Below are 17,772 nucleotides of genomic sequence, written 5' to 3' on the forward strand. Positions count from 1 at the left end.
TCTTTAGCCAGTGGTATGCAAAAAAATGCATCTTTGAGATCCAAGACTGTAAACCACATGGCACTGGGTGGGATTTCTCCCAAGATTACATAGGGATTGGGTACTGTGGGATGGAGAGGGAGCACAGCTTCATTTATGATCTGGAGATCTTGAACCATTCTCCAGGTTCCATCTTTTTTCTTTACTGAGAGGATTGGGGTGTTATATGGCAAACTGGTGAGGACCAATAGCCCACAAGCAAGGAATTTATTTGTTAAAGGCTGTAGTCCCTCCTGAGCCTCTCTTTTGAGAGGATATTGTTTCCGGTTAGGAAACCAAGTGGGATCTTGGAGGACAATGATGGCTGGTTCAGCTTGGTGGGCTCGTCCAGAAATCCCCTGGTCCCACACCTGGGGGTTAATTTTGTCTTCCCTTAGTTTTTGGTCCCTCTCTATTGAAGGTGTAATGGGTTCTTCAGTAGTAACCAGGACCTGCAGGGCTCTAGGGGCTGAAAAACTTCCCATCACAAGGGTGGTCCCCAGTTTAGTGAGTATATCTCTTCCTAATAAGGGAGGATACTCAGGGACCACCAGAAACTGGTGGGAAAATATTTGTCCATCCCAGCAACAAAGAAGTGCTTGGGTGAATCTTTAAGTAGTTGCTTTTCCTGTAGCACCCAAAATGGTACAGGTTTGGGAGGAGAAGGCTCCAGAGTAGGAGATAGAGACAGAGTAGGTAGCCCCTGTGTCAACCAAGAAATTCTCGGACCTACTTGCCACATCCAGTTGCACCCTTGGCTCCAGCCCCGTGATGGTTATCTGTGACAGGCAGGCTGACTGGAGCGGGCCGCTTCAGTCTTCTTGAACCATTGTGAGGGTAGGCTTGGCGCTTGACCTTGAGGCTCTTGGGTCCCGAGGGCAGAGTGCCACCCAATGTCCCAGTTCATGGCATTTGTGGCAAGCTGTTCTAGACTTGTCACGGTTTGGACACTCGTTGGCCCAATGCCTCGCTTGTCTACAAACCAGGCATTTATCTCGTGCCTTGTCCTTCAAGAACTCGGGGTTTGCCATAGGGCTTCTCTGGAGGGCAAGAAGAGATAAGAAAGCCTTCTTCAGCGATCAGTGCAAAGAAATAGAGGAAAAGAACAGAATGGGAAAGACTAGAGATCTCTTCAAGAAAATTAGAGATACCAAGGGAATATTTCATGCAAAGATGGGCTTGATAAAGGACAGAAATGGTATCTACCTAACAGAAGCAGAAGATATTAAGAAGAGGTGGCAAAAATACAGGGAAGAACTGTACAAAAAAGATCTCCATGACCCAGATAATCACGATGATGTGATCACTCATCTAGAGCCAGACATCTTGGAATCTGAAGTCAAGTGGGCCTTAGAAAGCATCACTACAAACAAAGCTAGTGGAGGTGATGGAATTCCAGTGGAGCTGTTTCAAATCCTGAAAGATGATGCTGTGAAAGTGCTGCGCTCCATATGCCAGCAAATTTGGAAAACTCAGCAGTGGCCACAGGACTGGAAAAGGTCAGTTTTCATTTCAATCCCAAAGAAAGGCAATGCCAACGAATGCTCAAACTACTGCACAATTGCACTCATCTCACATGCTAGTAAAGTAATGCTCAAAATTCTGCAAGCCAGGCTTCAGCAATACATGAATCGTGAGCTTCCTGATGTTCAAGCTGGTTTCAGAAAAGGCAGAGAAACCAGAGATCAAATGGCCAACATCTGCTGGATCATGGAAAAAGCAAGAGAGTTCCAGAGAAACATCTATTTCTGCTTTCTTGACTATGCCAAAGCCTTTGACTGTGTGGATCACAATAAACTGTGGGAAATTCTGAGAGAGATGGGAATACCAGACCACCTGACCTGCCTCTTGAGAAATCTGTATGCAGGTCAGGAAGCAACAGTTAGAACTGGACATGAACAACAGACTGGTTCCAAATAGGAAAAGGAGTCCGTCAAGGCTGTATATTGTCACCCTGCTTATTTACCTTATATGCAGAGTACATCATGAGAAACTCTGGATTGGGAGAAACACAAGCTGGAATCAAGATTGCTGGGAGAAATATCAATCACCTCAGATATGCAGATGACACCACCCTTATGGCAGAAAGTGAAGAGGAGCTAAAAAGCCTCTTGATGAAAGTGAAAGAGGAGAGCGAAAAAGTTGGCTTAAAGCTCAACATTCAGAAAACGAAGATTATGGCCTCTGGTCCCATCACTTCATGGGAAATAGATGGGGAAACAGTATAAACAGTGTCAGACTATTTTTTTGGGCTCCAAAATCACTGCAGATGGTGACTGCATCCATGAAATGAAAAGACGCTTACTCCTTGGAAGAAAAGTTATGACCACCTAGATAGTATATTCAAAAGCAGAGACATATACTTTGCCGACTAAGGTCCGTCTAGTCAAGGCTATGGTTTTTCCATTGGTCATGTATGGATGTGAGAGTTGGACTGTGAAGAAGGCTGAGCGCCAAAAAATTGATGCTTTTGAACTGTGGTGTTGGAGAAGACTCTTGAGAGTCCCTTGGACTGCAAGGAGATCCAACCAGTCCATTCTGAAGGAGATCTACCCGGGGATTTCTTTGGAAGGAATGATGCTAAAGCTGAAGAGTTTGACTCTTTCTCTCCTCATGCGAAGAGTTGACTCATTGGAAAAGACTCTGATGCTGGGAGGGATTGGGGGCAGGAGGAGAAGTGGGCGACAGAGGATGAGGTGGCTGGATGGCATCATGGACTCGATGGACGTGAGTCTGAGTGAACTCCGTGAGATGGTGATGGACAGGGAGGCCTGGCGTGCTGCGATTCATGGGGTCGCAAAGAGTCAGACACCACTAAGCGACTGAACTGAACTGAACTCTCTGGAGGGCGGTCAGCACTTGGCATGCCTTGTCTCTTTCTTTCTCTCCTTCTCCTGGGCCTTGGCCTCCTTCTGTTTTCTGTTATAAAAAATATTGGTGGCTGTCTGGATCATCTCATCTAAAGAGGCAGCAGGGTCCTGCTGTTGTAGCTGTTGTAACTTAATTCTGATATCTGATGCACACTGGGACAGGAATTTGTCCTTTAAAATCACCTGTCCCTCGTAAGAGTCTAAGTCCAGATTGGTAAACTTTTGGAGCGCCTCTTTTTGCCTTTCCAGAAAGGCGATGGGGTTCTCGTTCGGTTCCTGAGTTATTGTTGAGACTAGGCACAGTCCCACAAGTAATAGGCTTCTTTTTGTTTCCATGGGTGGAGTTCCTTAGGGCTGAGTCTTTCTGAAGCTTATCCTACCCAGAACTGTTGCAACCTGAGAGCCAGGCATCACCAGGTCAGGATGCAGATCCCCAGGCAGGCTGAGGTGTGACAGCCTCCTAGAGATCGAATCCCCGGGCAGGTCGAGGCGTGATGGCCTCCTGAGAATTGGGTCCCTGGGCAGGTTGAGGCATGACGACCTCCTGGGACCCCTGAGACTGGCTGATCCCTGAGCAGGTTGAGTTGTGACAACCTTTCGAAGACCAGATCCCTAGGCAGGTCAAGGCATGATGACCTCCTGGGACCCCCAGACTGGAGTTGGGCATCTCCAAGATCCCCAGTGTGACCAGTACTGGGTACGATTAGGGGGTTGGATATTATAGAGTATTTCCCCCCCAAGGCCAGCTATTTTCTGGTTGTCTCACCAGAAGATTGTAGAGGCAACCTTGTGGGTCTGGATGGGGCTCAGGAAAAGAGCATGAAACAGGAAGGAAGGGGCAGAGCACAACCTCTGAAAGAATGACATAGCACAAGGGTATAATGTAAACCAACTAAAATCAATTGGGTCCAAAATGACAAGTCAAATTCAAGTAAACCTTAATCCCCAATCTATAAGCCAACAGACACACCCAGAGGTGGCAGGACAGCTCCAAGGCATGGTCAAAAGAGGGAGGAGTGGGTGGTTCCCCAATGGTTGGGATGATCCTCCCAGTCATTAGCATATGAATTCCACTCCCTCACAAAACATAACCAGGCCTAATTCCATGGTCCCAGCCCTTGCCCTCGGCAATGGTTCAAGGCCTGAAGAGTGGCTCCTCTCTGGATCCTAACAAATCCACCTCTTTTCCCTTTGTCTCTCCATGAATTTTTGCAATGAGATATCAGAGCCTGAGTTTCTTTAGATTTGGCGGGGCTTGAGTCCTGGGAGAGAGCTGAAGGAAAGGAGGAAAAAGCAGTGGGGAAAACGTGCCAAGGAATCCCCTTCATAGCCCGCCAGAAAATTTGCTAAATATCTGACCGGTGTTCACAATTTCATTGGTCTGATCCTTGGCACAGAGAAAAGAAAGGACAGAAGAACCCCCACCGGCTTGTGTAACAGCTACTGGGGCTCAGCAGATAGCGCCTTTGGGACATGCTGAGGAGTAGCCTCTCCAGAGTCCCTCAATTGTGTCCTCTGCTACCCGCCTGTTTGCAGGAGGTTTGAGGGAACAAGAAACGAGAGATAGTAAAGGAATTAAGATTTCATTAGGTGTGTCCCTCCAGCCATAGGAGCGAGGACCTCTTACCTTAACCGGAGGTCTTCTGGAATCTGAGACTAGGCCACGTGACCTTTCTACTGAGTTTGTTCTTGATGTCCTGATTTCCAGCACGATGGGCCTTCCCCTGCACTGGGTTTCTTTGCCTTCCACTTCTAGCGCGGGAGCTTTGCTGAGTTGGGCTCCCGCTGTGCTTGGCCTCTCCCGCGTGGAGGTTGTTTCAGCCAGGTTAAATCCGAGTCACGGCACCATAGATGTCACGCGAGTGTTATGTTCCTTGGTTCATTGTCTCGTCACAACAAAGATTTGGAGCGACGGACATTAAAGCCCTTGGCGCGTCACAGCTCTTGGGTCTTGGACAAACTGTGTTATAGCTCATAGGCAAATCAGTGTTACAGCTCTATTTTATTTAGAAGACAGCAGGAGAATCCATCCTTGAAGTGTGAGGGCATGCCAACCCAAAGACTTGAAGAGAAGAGAGTGGAGGAGCGCGTGGAGGAGGGAGAGAGAGAAAGAGCGCACGCACGTGGGAGAGAAAGTGCTTTGGCTCCTCCTTTTATGTGTTTTTTCCTCCACCTGGGCCTGCCCTGTGCAAATTGGGCTTAGCCAGGAGTGCTGTTTGTTCTACCTGAAGTCTTCCCTCTGGTCCTCGGACCTTCCTTTGACCTTCCTTGTCTTTTAGCCACCGCCATTTTGGACTCCTTTTCCCTATTCTACCTACCTAAAAGAATGAAAACTGACCTTTTCCAGTTCTATGGCCATCACTGAGTTTTCCAGATTTGCTGGCATATTGAGTACGGCACTTTGACAGCATCATCTTTTAGGATTTGAAATAGCTCAACTGGAATTCCATCACCTCCACTAGCTTTGTTTGTTGAGATGCTTAAGATCCCCTTGACTTCCCATTCCAGGATGTCTGGCTCTAGGTGAGTGATCACACCATCATAATTCTCTGGATCATGAAGATCTTTTTTTATACAGTTCTGTGTATTCTTGCCACCTCTTCTTAATATTTTCTGCTTCTATTAGGTCCATACCATTTCTGTCCTTTATTGTGCTCATCTTTGCATGAAATGTTCCCTTGGTATTTCTAATTTTCTTGAAGAGATCTCTAGTCCTCTGTTGTTTTCCTCTATTTCTTTGCATTGATTGCTGAGGAAGGCTTTCTTATCTCTCCTTGCTATTCTTTGAAATAACAACAGAAACAGGTAAATAGCCAGGCTTTGTCTCTTGAGGACACTTTAAGATAACAGCCATGGAAGAGATCAAAAGGGATCAAAAGATCAAGAGGTCATATATTTCCCATCCTTGGGGCAAGGGAGACATTGCAAATGTGCAGAAAGGGTCCTTGTAGGTCAAAAAGGAGGAGGAGCATCACCCCATAATAAATGATGTGAAGCCCTCCCCACCTCCATTGGCCTCTGAGCTGGAATCCATCTTGGGAAAAAAGTGTGCAGGCATGTTGGCAAGGGTCATAGGGCAGGACAAGGCCTGAGGGGTTGGACTTCAATAGAAAGTAAAGCAGTGAGCAAAGGGAAGAGGGCAAGAGTGAAAGTCAGAGGCCTAAAGGAGCAGATGGAATAAGCTGGGTTTACTTTGAATTCCCAGTTTTGGCACCAAATAAGATCACAGGTGACCTCCACCTGTGGCATCTTGAAGCAGGGTTTCAGTTCCCAGCCTGAGACTGAACTCAGGCCATGGCAGTGAGTGAGCTGGATCCTAGCCACTCAACCACCTGGAACAGCTGCCAGTGAGTAGGCCCTGGCCCATCAAGCTGTGTAGAAATAAAATAAGGCGAGTGCAGAGAAAAAGAGAGCAAGCCAGGCAGTCAGGCAAGAAAAGTGAAATTTATTAGAGGTAAAAGAGAGGGTGACTGGCCCTTAAGGAGAACCAGCATCCTCCCTTTCTGACAGGGTCTTTTTTATACCCCACCAATGAAAAATTCTCTGTAGGGATGGTTAACGTTTAGCCTGTAGTTGAGTCCTGTGGTCATGTAGCCAGAGGTCTGGAATCTTGTGGTCTTGTAGCTTTGAGAAGGTAGGCGCCAGTGAGAAAACAGAATGTCATTTAGGGCAGTTTGGTCAGTCTCAAGGATCTCTGTGATTTTACTCTTAGTTTGCAAGGTCAGTGTAATGAGCCATCTTACCAATGAGCCCCCACGGGGCCCTATCTTTCCAGCCTTTCTGATTTAGGATAAGGGGCGAAGGTCAGTCTTCTGTAACTGCTTCCTGTGGGACATGGCCATTGTGGGGTGAGATAAGAAAAGAATGGAATGTGGGTCAAGGGGATTTGTGTGGGGTTGAAGTTTTTGATAACCTGAGTGAGTTAGAAGTAGCTCATTGATAGTTCAGTTGGTGAACGCGTGTAAGTGGTCCTGAAGAAATTTTGAAAAAAGACACATTAAACATGGACCAAAAGTTAGAATAAGGGTAAGTAGAAGGAGAGGGCCTAGAAAAGGTAGGACCCAGGGCATCCAATTGCAACTGCTTAACCAATTTTCCCATGAATTACTGAGGTGTTGACATATTCGTGAGTCCTTGTTTGTCAGATTTCTTGCTGCTTCCTTTACAATGCCCGATTTATTGGTGTAGAAGCAGCAGGCTTCCTCCAAAAATAGGCATAGGCCTCCCTTTTCTGCTGTGAGGAGGTCTAATCCTCTTCTGTTTTAAAGGACCATGGCTGCCAGGGAATCTAGCTGGTTTTGGATAGTGATAAGGCTGTTAGCTTTTTCTTCTAGGTTGTCAGTGAGGTCTTTAGAAAGTCTTTGATAGTAATTTAAAGAGGTTATGAGTCCTGCGGTCCCTGTCCCAACCCCAGCTGCTATTCCTAAACTGATTAATAGAGGAATGAATGGAATTGCCATCTGGGTCAGTTATGAGTTAGTGGGATAGGAAGGGTCTGATTGTTAGGAGCAATAGAAATATCTGGGGCCAGATATACCAGGGTGCATGTTTCTGTTCAGTTAGTGGGAAGACATAAATAGGTAGTGGTTCCACATAAGAGAAATATTCCAGGAGTAAGAAGACAACAACTGAAATTGATAGCAAATAGGAGTCTTTGAGGTGTTGCAGAACCAGTACTGAGAAAACGAAGCACCACACTCAGAGAGTCGGAGAACTCAGGTTTATTATGCCAGCGGGCCCAGAGGAGTTAACATTCCAAGCTCCGAGCCCTGAACAAAGGGATTACAGAGTTTTTATAGACAGACTGTTAGGTAGGTAGAATAGGGAAACAGAGTCCAAAATGGCGGTGGCTAAAAAACAAGGAAGGTCAAAGGAAGGTCCGAGGACCAGAGGGAAGACTTCAGGTGGAACAAACAGCACTCCTGGCTAAGCCCAATTTGCACAGGGCAGGCCCGGGTGGAGGCAAAAACATATAAAAGGAAGAGCCAAAGCGCTCCCTCTCTCTCTTTGTCTCCTGCATGCGTGCACTCTTTCCCTCTCTCTCTTTCTCTCCCGCATGCGTGCGCTCTTTCTCTCTCTCTCCCCCCCCCCCCCCCTTTCCTCTCCCACATGCGTGGGCTCTTTCTCTCTCTCCCCCCCCCCCCACCAACCCCCACACGCTCCTCCACTCTCTTCCCTTCAAATCTTTGGGTTGGCATGCCCTCACGCTTCGAGGATGGATTCGCCTGCTATCTTCTAAATAAAATAGAGCTGTAACACTGATTTGCCTAAGAGCTATAACACAGTTTGTCCAAGACCCGAGAGCTGTGACGCACCGAGGGCTTTAATGTCCGTCGCTCCAAATCTTTGTTGTGACGAGACCAAGAACCGAGGAGCATACACTCGCGTGATAAGACCATAGTGGGCAACACTAGCTGTGAATAGGCTGGTTTAAACTAAGGGGTTTCGTGCATGCAGGAACAGTGGTCAAGATAGAGAGGGGGATGCCTGACCTGGATAGGCATGATTAGGCAGGATTGCAGGTGCTGGGCGATTGCAAAGAGCAGGACAAGGGTGAGTGAGATAAGCTCCAGTTCCTAGTATTGCAAGTCCCCACTTTCTGAGACTACATGACCTATGTGATCTAGACTTTGCAAGGGCAAGCTGAGTTACAGACAGAAGAAGAAGGAGGTTATGTAGAATTTTAACTTTTCCTCTTCACTGGGAACTTGTTAGTAGTCTCTGAAACTGACAGTGAACTCGCCAGTGTAGCCCTTACAAGAGGAGTATTTATGCCATATGCAGAAGGGAGTCTCCCTGAGAAAGTAAGAGAATGTCCTGCAGTTCCTGAGACATGATAGACAGATGGGCCTGATGGGAAGGAGAGATGGGAAGTGTGATTACAGATGTGTGGTGGTATAGTTCCTAGTTGATGGTAAGAATTGTTCATAGTTTTGTCTGGAAAAAACAGAAAGGAGCCTGTTGTTGTAGACAAACGTCAGAGGTGGTGGGTCCTCCTATAACTGGTCCTTTATGAGTAGAAGTGAGATCTATAAGGAGGGAGGTCAGTATCTTGTCAGGACTGTGAATTTGATCAGTTGAATATAAATAATGTACATATGATAAAAAGAGAGATTCTTCTCTATATGTGTGATAAAGAGAAGTGTTTATGTGAGTCCATTGATTTTTGGAAATAGGAGATGGATAAGCAAATCCATCCAATCACTGGCCAGGGTCGGGTTTGAGGTACTGAGTAAACGATGGGTCAGATTTAGAGTTCTGAATAGGTAGGCAAGGTTTGGGGCAGGGTGAGTTATAAGCAGGGTATTAATGTGAAGTTTCCACTGTAAAAGGAGAGGGAGTAAGAGCGAAATCATGATGTGACATCTCATGTCTAAGGAGAGAAAATGATAAAAATAAGAATCCAAGTGTAGAAATCAATTTGGGTTGGTGTGAACTCTATGAAATCTCCCTGGAGCCAAAGATTGGTTATAAAGTCAAGGAGAAAGGGGAGATCAGTAACAATGGTGTCTCCAGGAAAGGTAAGGGCTTGTGTTACTATTTGAAGGAAAGTGGATAATGAATTCATCTAGGCTGATCATAGTAAGAGGAGGGCCACGCCCAGAAAACAAGAACTATGGAGAAGTAGGTAAAACAGAGGGAAAGGTTTTGAATGATAGTCCACTCAGGAGGAGACACAGAGTAAAGTCCTATTGTGAATAGGGTAAGTAGGGGAAATCCCAGTCCAATTAGTAGCCAATACATCTGTTTTTGTTTTACTTGTTTATATTTGTTTTTGGCTGTTCTGTTTCTTCTGGAATTCTATCTAGTCAAAGCCTGGTGGGTCCCAGAACAGTGCTGGTGTAGCGAGGAGCATCTAATCGGGAAATGTTTCTTGGCAGAGATGGAGAATCTCCTGGGGTCCACTTTAATCTAGAGATATGAAACCAAGAGGAGTGATCTGCTAGTTTAGCAACTGTTGATATGGTTAGAATGACCTCAAATGGACCAGTCCATTGAGACTGGAGATCCTTATGGTGTAAGGCCTTAAGCAGGACTTGATCCCCAGGTATGGGTGTTAAGTCAGCTGAATTCATTTGATGAGGCTTTGGGAGAAAGCAATCTGCATGTTCTTTCATGAGGTGTCTAATAAGGTTAAGGATGGGAAGATAATCTCCCAGCAAGGGGCTGGCAGTAGGGAACTGACCTAAGAGAAAAGGGAGTCTGTACATGAGCTCAAAAGGACTGAGGAAAGACCAGTCCCATGGAGTAGCCCTAATGCGAGCCAAAGCCATGGGAAGGAGTTCAGTCCATGGCCTTTGTAGTTCTAGAGAGAGTTGGGTTAGGTGCGTTTTGAGAATAGAGTTTGCCTTTTCTACTTTTCCCAAGAATTGGGGTCTGTAAGGAATATATAGTTTCCAGGTTATGCCAGGGATTGGGCTACCTGTTGAGTGATTTGGAAGATAAAAACTGGCCCGTTATTGGATTGGAGAGAGAGTGGGAGGCCAAGTGAGGGATGATTTCTCGTATGAGAAACCGTGTTACCTCTGTGGCAGTTTCTGATCTCGTAGGAAAAGCCTTCATCCACCCTGAAAAAGTGTCTACTAGAGTAAGCATGAGTTTTATTTTTCATTTTGGAGGCATGTGAGTGAAATCAATTTGCTAGTCTTCTCCTGGGTTATGTCCTCAGGCCTAATGTGTTGGGAATGAGGGAATAGGCTTTAGGGCTCCCTGTGGTGAGACTATGCCAAAGCCTTTGACGGTGTGGATCACAATAAACTGTGGGAAATTCTGAAAGAGATGGGAATACCAGACCACCTGACCTGCCTCTTAAGAAATCTGTATGCAGCTCAGGAAGCAACAGTCAGAACTGGACATGGAACAACAGACTGGTTCCAAATAGGAAAAGGAGTATGTCAAGGCTGTATATTGTCACCCTGCTTATTTAACTTATATGCAAGAGTACATCATGAGAAATGCTGGACTGGAAGAAACACAAGCTGGAATCAAGATTGCCGGGAGAAATATCAATAACCTGAGATATGCAGATGACACCACCCTTATGGCAGAAAGTGAAGAGGAACTAAAAAGCCTCTTGATGAAAGTGAAAGAGGAGAGTGAAAAAGTTGGCCTAAAGCTTAACATTCAGAACACTAAGATCATGGCCTCTGGTCCCATCACTTCATGGGAAATAGATGGGGCAACAGTGGAAACAGTGTCAGAGTTTATTTTTGGGGGCTCCAAAATCACTGCAGATGGTGACTGCAGCCATGAAATTAAAAGACGCTTACCCATTGGAAGAAAAGTTATGACCAACCTAGATAGCATATTCAAAAGCAGAGGCATCACTTTGCCGACTAAGGACCGTCTAGTCAAAGCTATGGTTTTTCCTGTGGTCATGTATAGATGTGAGAGTTGGACTGTGAAGAAGTCTGAGTGCCAAAAAATTGATGCTTTTGAACTGTGGTGCTGGAGAAGACTCTTGAGAGTCCCTTGGACTGCATGGAGATCCAACCAGTCCATTCTGAAGGAGATCAACCCTGGGATTTCTTTGGAAGGAATGATGCTAAAGCTGAAACTCCAGTACTTTGGCCACCTCATGCGAAGAGTTGACTCATTGGAAAAGACTCTGATGCTGGGAGGGATTGGGGGCAGGAGAAGGGGACGACGGAGGATGAGATGGCTGGATGGCATCACGGACTCGATGGATGTGAGTCTGAGTGAACTCCGGGAGTTGGTGATGGACAGGGAGGCCTGGTGTGCTGTGATTCATGGGGTCGCAAAGAGTCGGACATGACTGAGCGACTGAACTGAACTGAACTGTGGTGAGACTGAGATAATGCAAGAATGCAAGAATGAGTGATTTGTTGTAGAAATAAAAGAAGGTCAGGATAGGTGATAAGAGGTCTTAAGAGATGATAAAGAGGTTTAGTGCCTACTTGTAGGAAGCCCAGCCAAGAGGAGCTACACCACGCCTAAGGTTGGGGTGGCGACCGAGAGCTCCAGGCTGCGACGGCTCAGGGGGCAGCCGAGAGGAGCTATACTATGTCCGAGGTCGGGGTAGCGGCCGAGTGTAGCTACCCCACGTCCGAGGTCAGGGGTGGCAGCCTAGAGAAGCTACCCCACATCCAAGGAGTGGCGGCTGCACGGGCGCAGGAGGGCCGAAAGGAGCTACTCCACATTCAAGGTCAGGAGGGGCGACTTTCTCCAAGGTAAGGCACAGCGGCTGTGCTTTGCTGGAGCAGCCCTGAAGAGATACCCCACGTCCAAGATGAGAGAAACGCAAGTAAGATGGTAGGCGTTGTGAGAGGGCGTCAGAGGGCAGACACACTGAAACCATAATCACAGAAAACTAGCCAACCTGATCACATGGGGCACAGCCTTGTCTAACTCAATGAAACTAAGCCATGCTGTGTGGGGCCACCCAAGATGGCCAGGTAATAGTGGAGAGGTCTGACAGAATGTGGTCCACTGGAGAAGGGAATGGCAAGCCACTTCCGTATTCTTGCTTTGAGAACCCCATGAACAGTATGAAAAGGAAAAATGATAGGATAATGAAAGAGGAACTCCCCAGGTTGGTAAGTGCACAATATGCTACTGGAGATCAGTGGAGAAATAATTCCACAAGAATGAAAGGATAGAGCCAAAACAAAAACAATACCCAGTTGTGGATGTGACTGGTGACAGAAGCAAGGTCCAATGCTGTAAAGAGCAATATTGCATAAGAACCTGGAATGTTAGGTCCATGAATCAAGGCAAATTGGAAGTGGTCAAACAGGAGATGGCAAGAGTGAATGTCGACATTCTAGGAATCAGCGAACTAAAATGGACTGGAATGGGTGAGTTAAACTCAGATGACTATTGTATCTACTACTGTAGGCAGGAATCCCTTAGAAGAAACTGAGTAGCCATCATGGTCAACAAAAGAGTCTGAAATGCAGTACTTGGATGCAGTCTCAAAAACAACAAAATGATCTCTGTTTGTTTCCAGGCAAACCATTCAATATCACAGTAATCCAAGCCTATGCCCCAACCAGTAATGCTGAAGAAGCTGAAGTTGAATGGTTCGATGAAGACCTACAAGACCTTTTAGAACTAACACCCAAAAAAGATGTCCTTTTCATTATAGGGGACTGGAATGCAAAAGTAGGAAGTCAAGAAACACCTGGACTAACAGGCAAATTGGGCCTTGGAGTACAGAATGAAGCAAGGCAAAGGCCAATAGAGTTTTGCCAAGAGAACACACTGGTCATAGCAAACACCCTCTTCCAACAACATAAGAGAAGACTCTACACATGGACATCACCAGATGGTCAACACCGAAATCAGATTGATTATGTTCTTTGCAGCCGAAGATGGAGAAGCTCTGTACAGTCAACAAAAACAAGACTGGGAGCTGACTGTGGCTCAGATCATGAAATCCTTATCGCCAAATTCAGACTCATATTGAAGAAAGTAGGGAAAACCACTAAACCATTCAGGTATGACCTAAATCAAATTCCTTATGACTATACAGTGGAAGTGAGAAATAGATTTAAGGGACTAGATCTGATAGACAGAGTGCCTGATGAACTATGGATGGAGGTTCGTGACATTGTACAGGAGGCAGGAATCAAGACCATCCCCATGGAAAAGAAATGCAAAAAAGCAAAATGGCTATCTGGGGAGGCCTTACAAATAGCTGTGAAAAGAGGAGAAGCAAAAAGCAAAGGAGAAAAGGAAAGATATAAGCATCTGAATGGAGAGTTCCAAAGAAAAGCAAGGAGAGATAAGAAAGCTTTTCTCAGCGATCAATGCAAAGAAATAGAGGAAAACAATAGAATGGGAAAGACTACAGATCTCTTCAAGAAAATTAGAGATACCAAGGGAACATTTCATGCAAAGATGGGCTCGATAAAGGACAGAAATGGTATGGACCTAACAGAAGCAGAAGACATGAAGAAGAGGTGGCAAGAATACACAGAAGAACTGTACAAAAAAGAGCTTCATGACCCAGAGAATTATGATGGTGTGAGCCCTCACCTAGAGCCAGACATCCTGGAATGTGAAGTCAAGTGGGCCTTAGAAAGCATCACTACGAACAAAGCTAGTGGAGGGGGTGGATTTCCAGTGGAGCTGTTTCAAATCCTGAAAGATGATGCTGTGAAAGTGCTGCGCTCAATATGCCAGCAAATTTGGAAAACTCAGCAGTGGCCACAGGACTGGAAAAGGTCAGTTTTCATCCCAATCCCAAAGAAAGGCAATGCCAACGAATGCTCAAACTACCACACAATTGCACTCATCTCACATGCTAGCAAAGTAATGCTCAAAATTCTGCAAGCCAGGCTTCAGCAATACGTGAACCGTGAACTTCCAAATGTTCAAGCTGGTTTTAGAAAAGGCAGAGGAACCAGAGATCAAATGGCCAACATCTGCTGGATCATGGAAAAGGCAAGAGAGTTCCAGAAAAACATCTATTTCTGCTTTCTTGACTATGCCAAAGCCTTTGACTGTGTGGATCACAATAAACTGTGGGAAATTCTGAAAGAGATGGGAATACCAGACCACCTGACCTGCCTCTTGAGAAACCTGTATGCAGGTCAGGAAGCAACAGTTAGAACTGGACATGGAACAACAGACTGTTTCCAAATAGGAAAAGGAGTATGTCAAGGCTGTATATTGTCACCCTGTTTATTTAATTTACATGCAGAGTACATCATTAGAAACGCTGGGCTGGGAAAAGCACAAGCTGGAATCAAGATTGCCAGGAGAAATATCAATAACCTCAGATATGCAGATGATACCACCCTTATGGCAGAAAGAGTAGAAGAACTAAAAAGCCTGTTGATGAAAGTGAAAAAGGAGAGTGAAAAAGTTGGCTTAAAACTCAACATACAGCAAACAAAGATCATGGCTTCCAGTCCTATCACTTCATGGCAAATAGATGGGGAAATTGTGTCAGACTTTGTTTTTTGGGGCTCCAAACTCACTGCAGATGGTGACTGCAGCCATGAAATTAAAAGACAGTTGTTCCTTGAAAGGAAAGTTATGACCAAGTTAGATAGCATATTCAAAAGCAGAGACATTACTTTGCCGACTAAGGTCCATCTAGTCAAGGCTATGGTTTTTCCAGTGTTCATGTCTGGATGTGAGAGTTGGACTGTGAAGAAAGCTGAGTGCCAAAGAATTAATGCTTTTGAACTGTGGTGTTGGAGAAGACTCTTGAGAGTCCCTTGGACTGCAAGGAGATCCCACCAGTCCATTCTGAAGGAGGTCAGTCCTGGGTGTTCATTGGAAGGACTGATGCTGAAGCTGAAACCCGAATACTTTGGCCACCTGATGCAAAGAGTTGACTCACTGGAAAAGATTCTGATGCTGGGAGGGATTGGGGGCAGGAGGAGAAGGGGATTACAGAGGATGAGATGGCTGGATGGCATCACCTACTTGATGGATGTAAGTTCGCGTGAACTCCGGGAGCTGGTGATGGACAGGGAAGCCTGTCGTGCTGCGGTTCATGGGGTCACAGAGTCAGACACGACTGAGCGACTGAACTGAACTGACTGTAGGGCCTGATGAATATCTGTAAAAATCTGTGTGGCCTGAGATTGGGGAAAGACATAGTGGCCCTGTTTTTGTAACTAGTCTCTTTGTGGTTGTGCTCCCTCTTGTAATAATCGTGTTTTTCCCTCGGGGAGGTAAAGGGGCTTTATGTTGGTGATTATTATACGTTGTTGAGCTGATGATCAGAGTGAGGCTTGTTTCGCTTCTCTGTCTGCGGCATCATTGCCCCAGAAAATGGGGTCTGAGGCCATCTGGTGACCTCGGCAATGAATGATGCCTACTTCAGCTGGCATATTAGCTGCTGTTAAAAGTCGGAGTACAAGTGGGGTGTTAGTTGTGGGAGAGCCTCTAATAGATAGAAGCCCTTGTTCCTTCCAGATGGCAGCATGTGAGTGTATGATGTGGAAAGTATATTTAGAATCAGTGTATATGTTTGCTCTCTTGTTAGCTGCGAGGGTAAGGGCTCTACTTAGTGCAATAAGTTTTGCCTTTTGGGAAGAGGTTCCCAAGGGGAGAGGTTGGGATTCAGTAATTTCAGTGTCAGAGACAATTACATTATCCAGGTATGTTTTTTCTGATGATGTTGAAGAGGAACTGCCATCAATATACCAAGTAATGTCAGGGTTATTTCAAGGAGTTGAGGAAATGTGGGAGAAGTGGGGCATCAGGTCTTCTAATGCCTCTTTGCAAGTATGGATGTGGTGCTCAGAAGTACGGATAAGGGTGGCAGGGCTGAGAGTAGGACAGTGTTCAAAGGAGAACTGGGGAGATTCGAGAAGGGTGACATGAATTAGTTGGATGCGTGAAGGAGATAGGAAGGGTCATGGATTTGTGAGACAGTAAGTCCTTAAAGTCCTGTGGTGAACAAATGACAGTGGATGCTCCAAAAGTCAGATTTTTACTTTCCTGAGAGAGGAGCACAGCTGCTGCCAGAGCATGTCAGCAGGCCGGCCATCCTCTAACTGTGGCATCTAATTGCTTTGATAGATAAGCAACAGGGGTGAAGGAGGGGTCCTGATTTTGTCCCCAAACTCCTAGAGCAATTCTTTGTCTCTCAGTAGTGTGGAGTATAAAGGGGTGAGAAAGGTCAGGAAGTATTAGATCTGGGGCTGAGACCAGTGGCTTGCTTAAGGGTGTTAAAGGCTGAAGGGACATTTGATTTTAGCTCTAGGGGTTCTGAAAGATCTCCTCAGGTGGCTGGATATAGGGGTTATGCCAAGAGGGCAAAATTAGGAATCCAGAGGTGTAGATATCCAGCTAACCCCAAGAAGGACAGGCTCTCTGTTTTTGATGCAGGGAGTGGTAGGGTGGATATAAGGGACTTTCTATCAGTAGTAATATATCTTTTTGTTGGTGTTAAAAGGACTCTGAGATAGGTAACTCTAGGAAGAGAGAGCTGAACCTTGGTGTGAGACACTCAATAGCCTCAATCACCTAGAAAATTGAGAAGTTGTATAGTGTGTTGTTGAGAGTGTGTAAGTGAAGGACTACAAAAGAGGAGATCATCCACATATTGGAGGACAGTACTCGGAGTAAGATCAAAAGAGGTTAGGTCTGATGTGAGAGCTTGGCCAAAGAAATGGGGGCCATCACGAAAGCCTTGTAGGAGGACTGTCCATGTCAGCTGTTGGGAGCGATGATTGTCTGGATCAGACCAGGTAAAGTCAAAGAGGTCTTGAGAGTGAGTGTAAAGGAATAGTAAAGATGTCATCTTTGACTTCTAGAACAGTGAAGTGGATGGTGGAAGAGGGACTGAGAGAGAGGAGTATAAGGATTTAGAACTACTGGGTGTATGAGGATAACGGCTGCATTAAGTCTCAGGTCCTGGACCAGATGATAGGAATCATTTGGCTCTTTGACAGGTAGGATATGGGTGTTAATAGGAAGAGTGATTTGGGTGCAAGAGACCCTGATGTAGGAGTTTAGTGATGATAGGCTTTAATCCTTGTTGATATATTTTGGAGATGGGGTATTGTAGTTGATTGGGGAATTTAGAGGGGTCTTTGAGATGGATATGAATTGGAGCATGGTGAGAGGCAATAGATGGGTTGTCTGTATCCCAAACTATGGGATTTACGGACAAGGAGGACGATGGGGCAGGGGAAGAGGAGGTGGGGTTGAGGAACTGTAACCAGGCTAGATCAGAGGGTGGGCTTTGGATAGTAATAGAGGCTTTGAATTTTAAGAGAAGGTCTCTCCCAAGAATAGGAGTGGGGCATTTTGGGAGCATGAGAAAAGAATGGGAAAATGGGGGTATCTTGAAGTGTGCAAGGTAGAGTTTCGGTTATTCATGGTGTAGATGTTTAACTGTCAACCCACATAACAGAGACCTGGGAGACCTTGGTTTTTCTGGAGTAGGAAGGCA

This window comes from Budorcas taxicolor, chromosome 2, assembly GCF_023091745.1.
Source record: "Budorcas taxicolor isolate Tak-1 chromosome 2, Takin1.1, whole genome shotgun sequence".
Taxonomy (NCBI): domain Eukaryota; kingdom Metazoa; phylum Chordata; class Mammalia; order Artiodactyla; family Bovidae; genus Budorcas; species Budorcas taxicolor.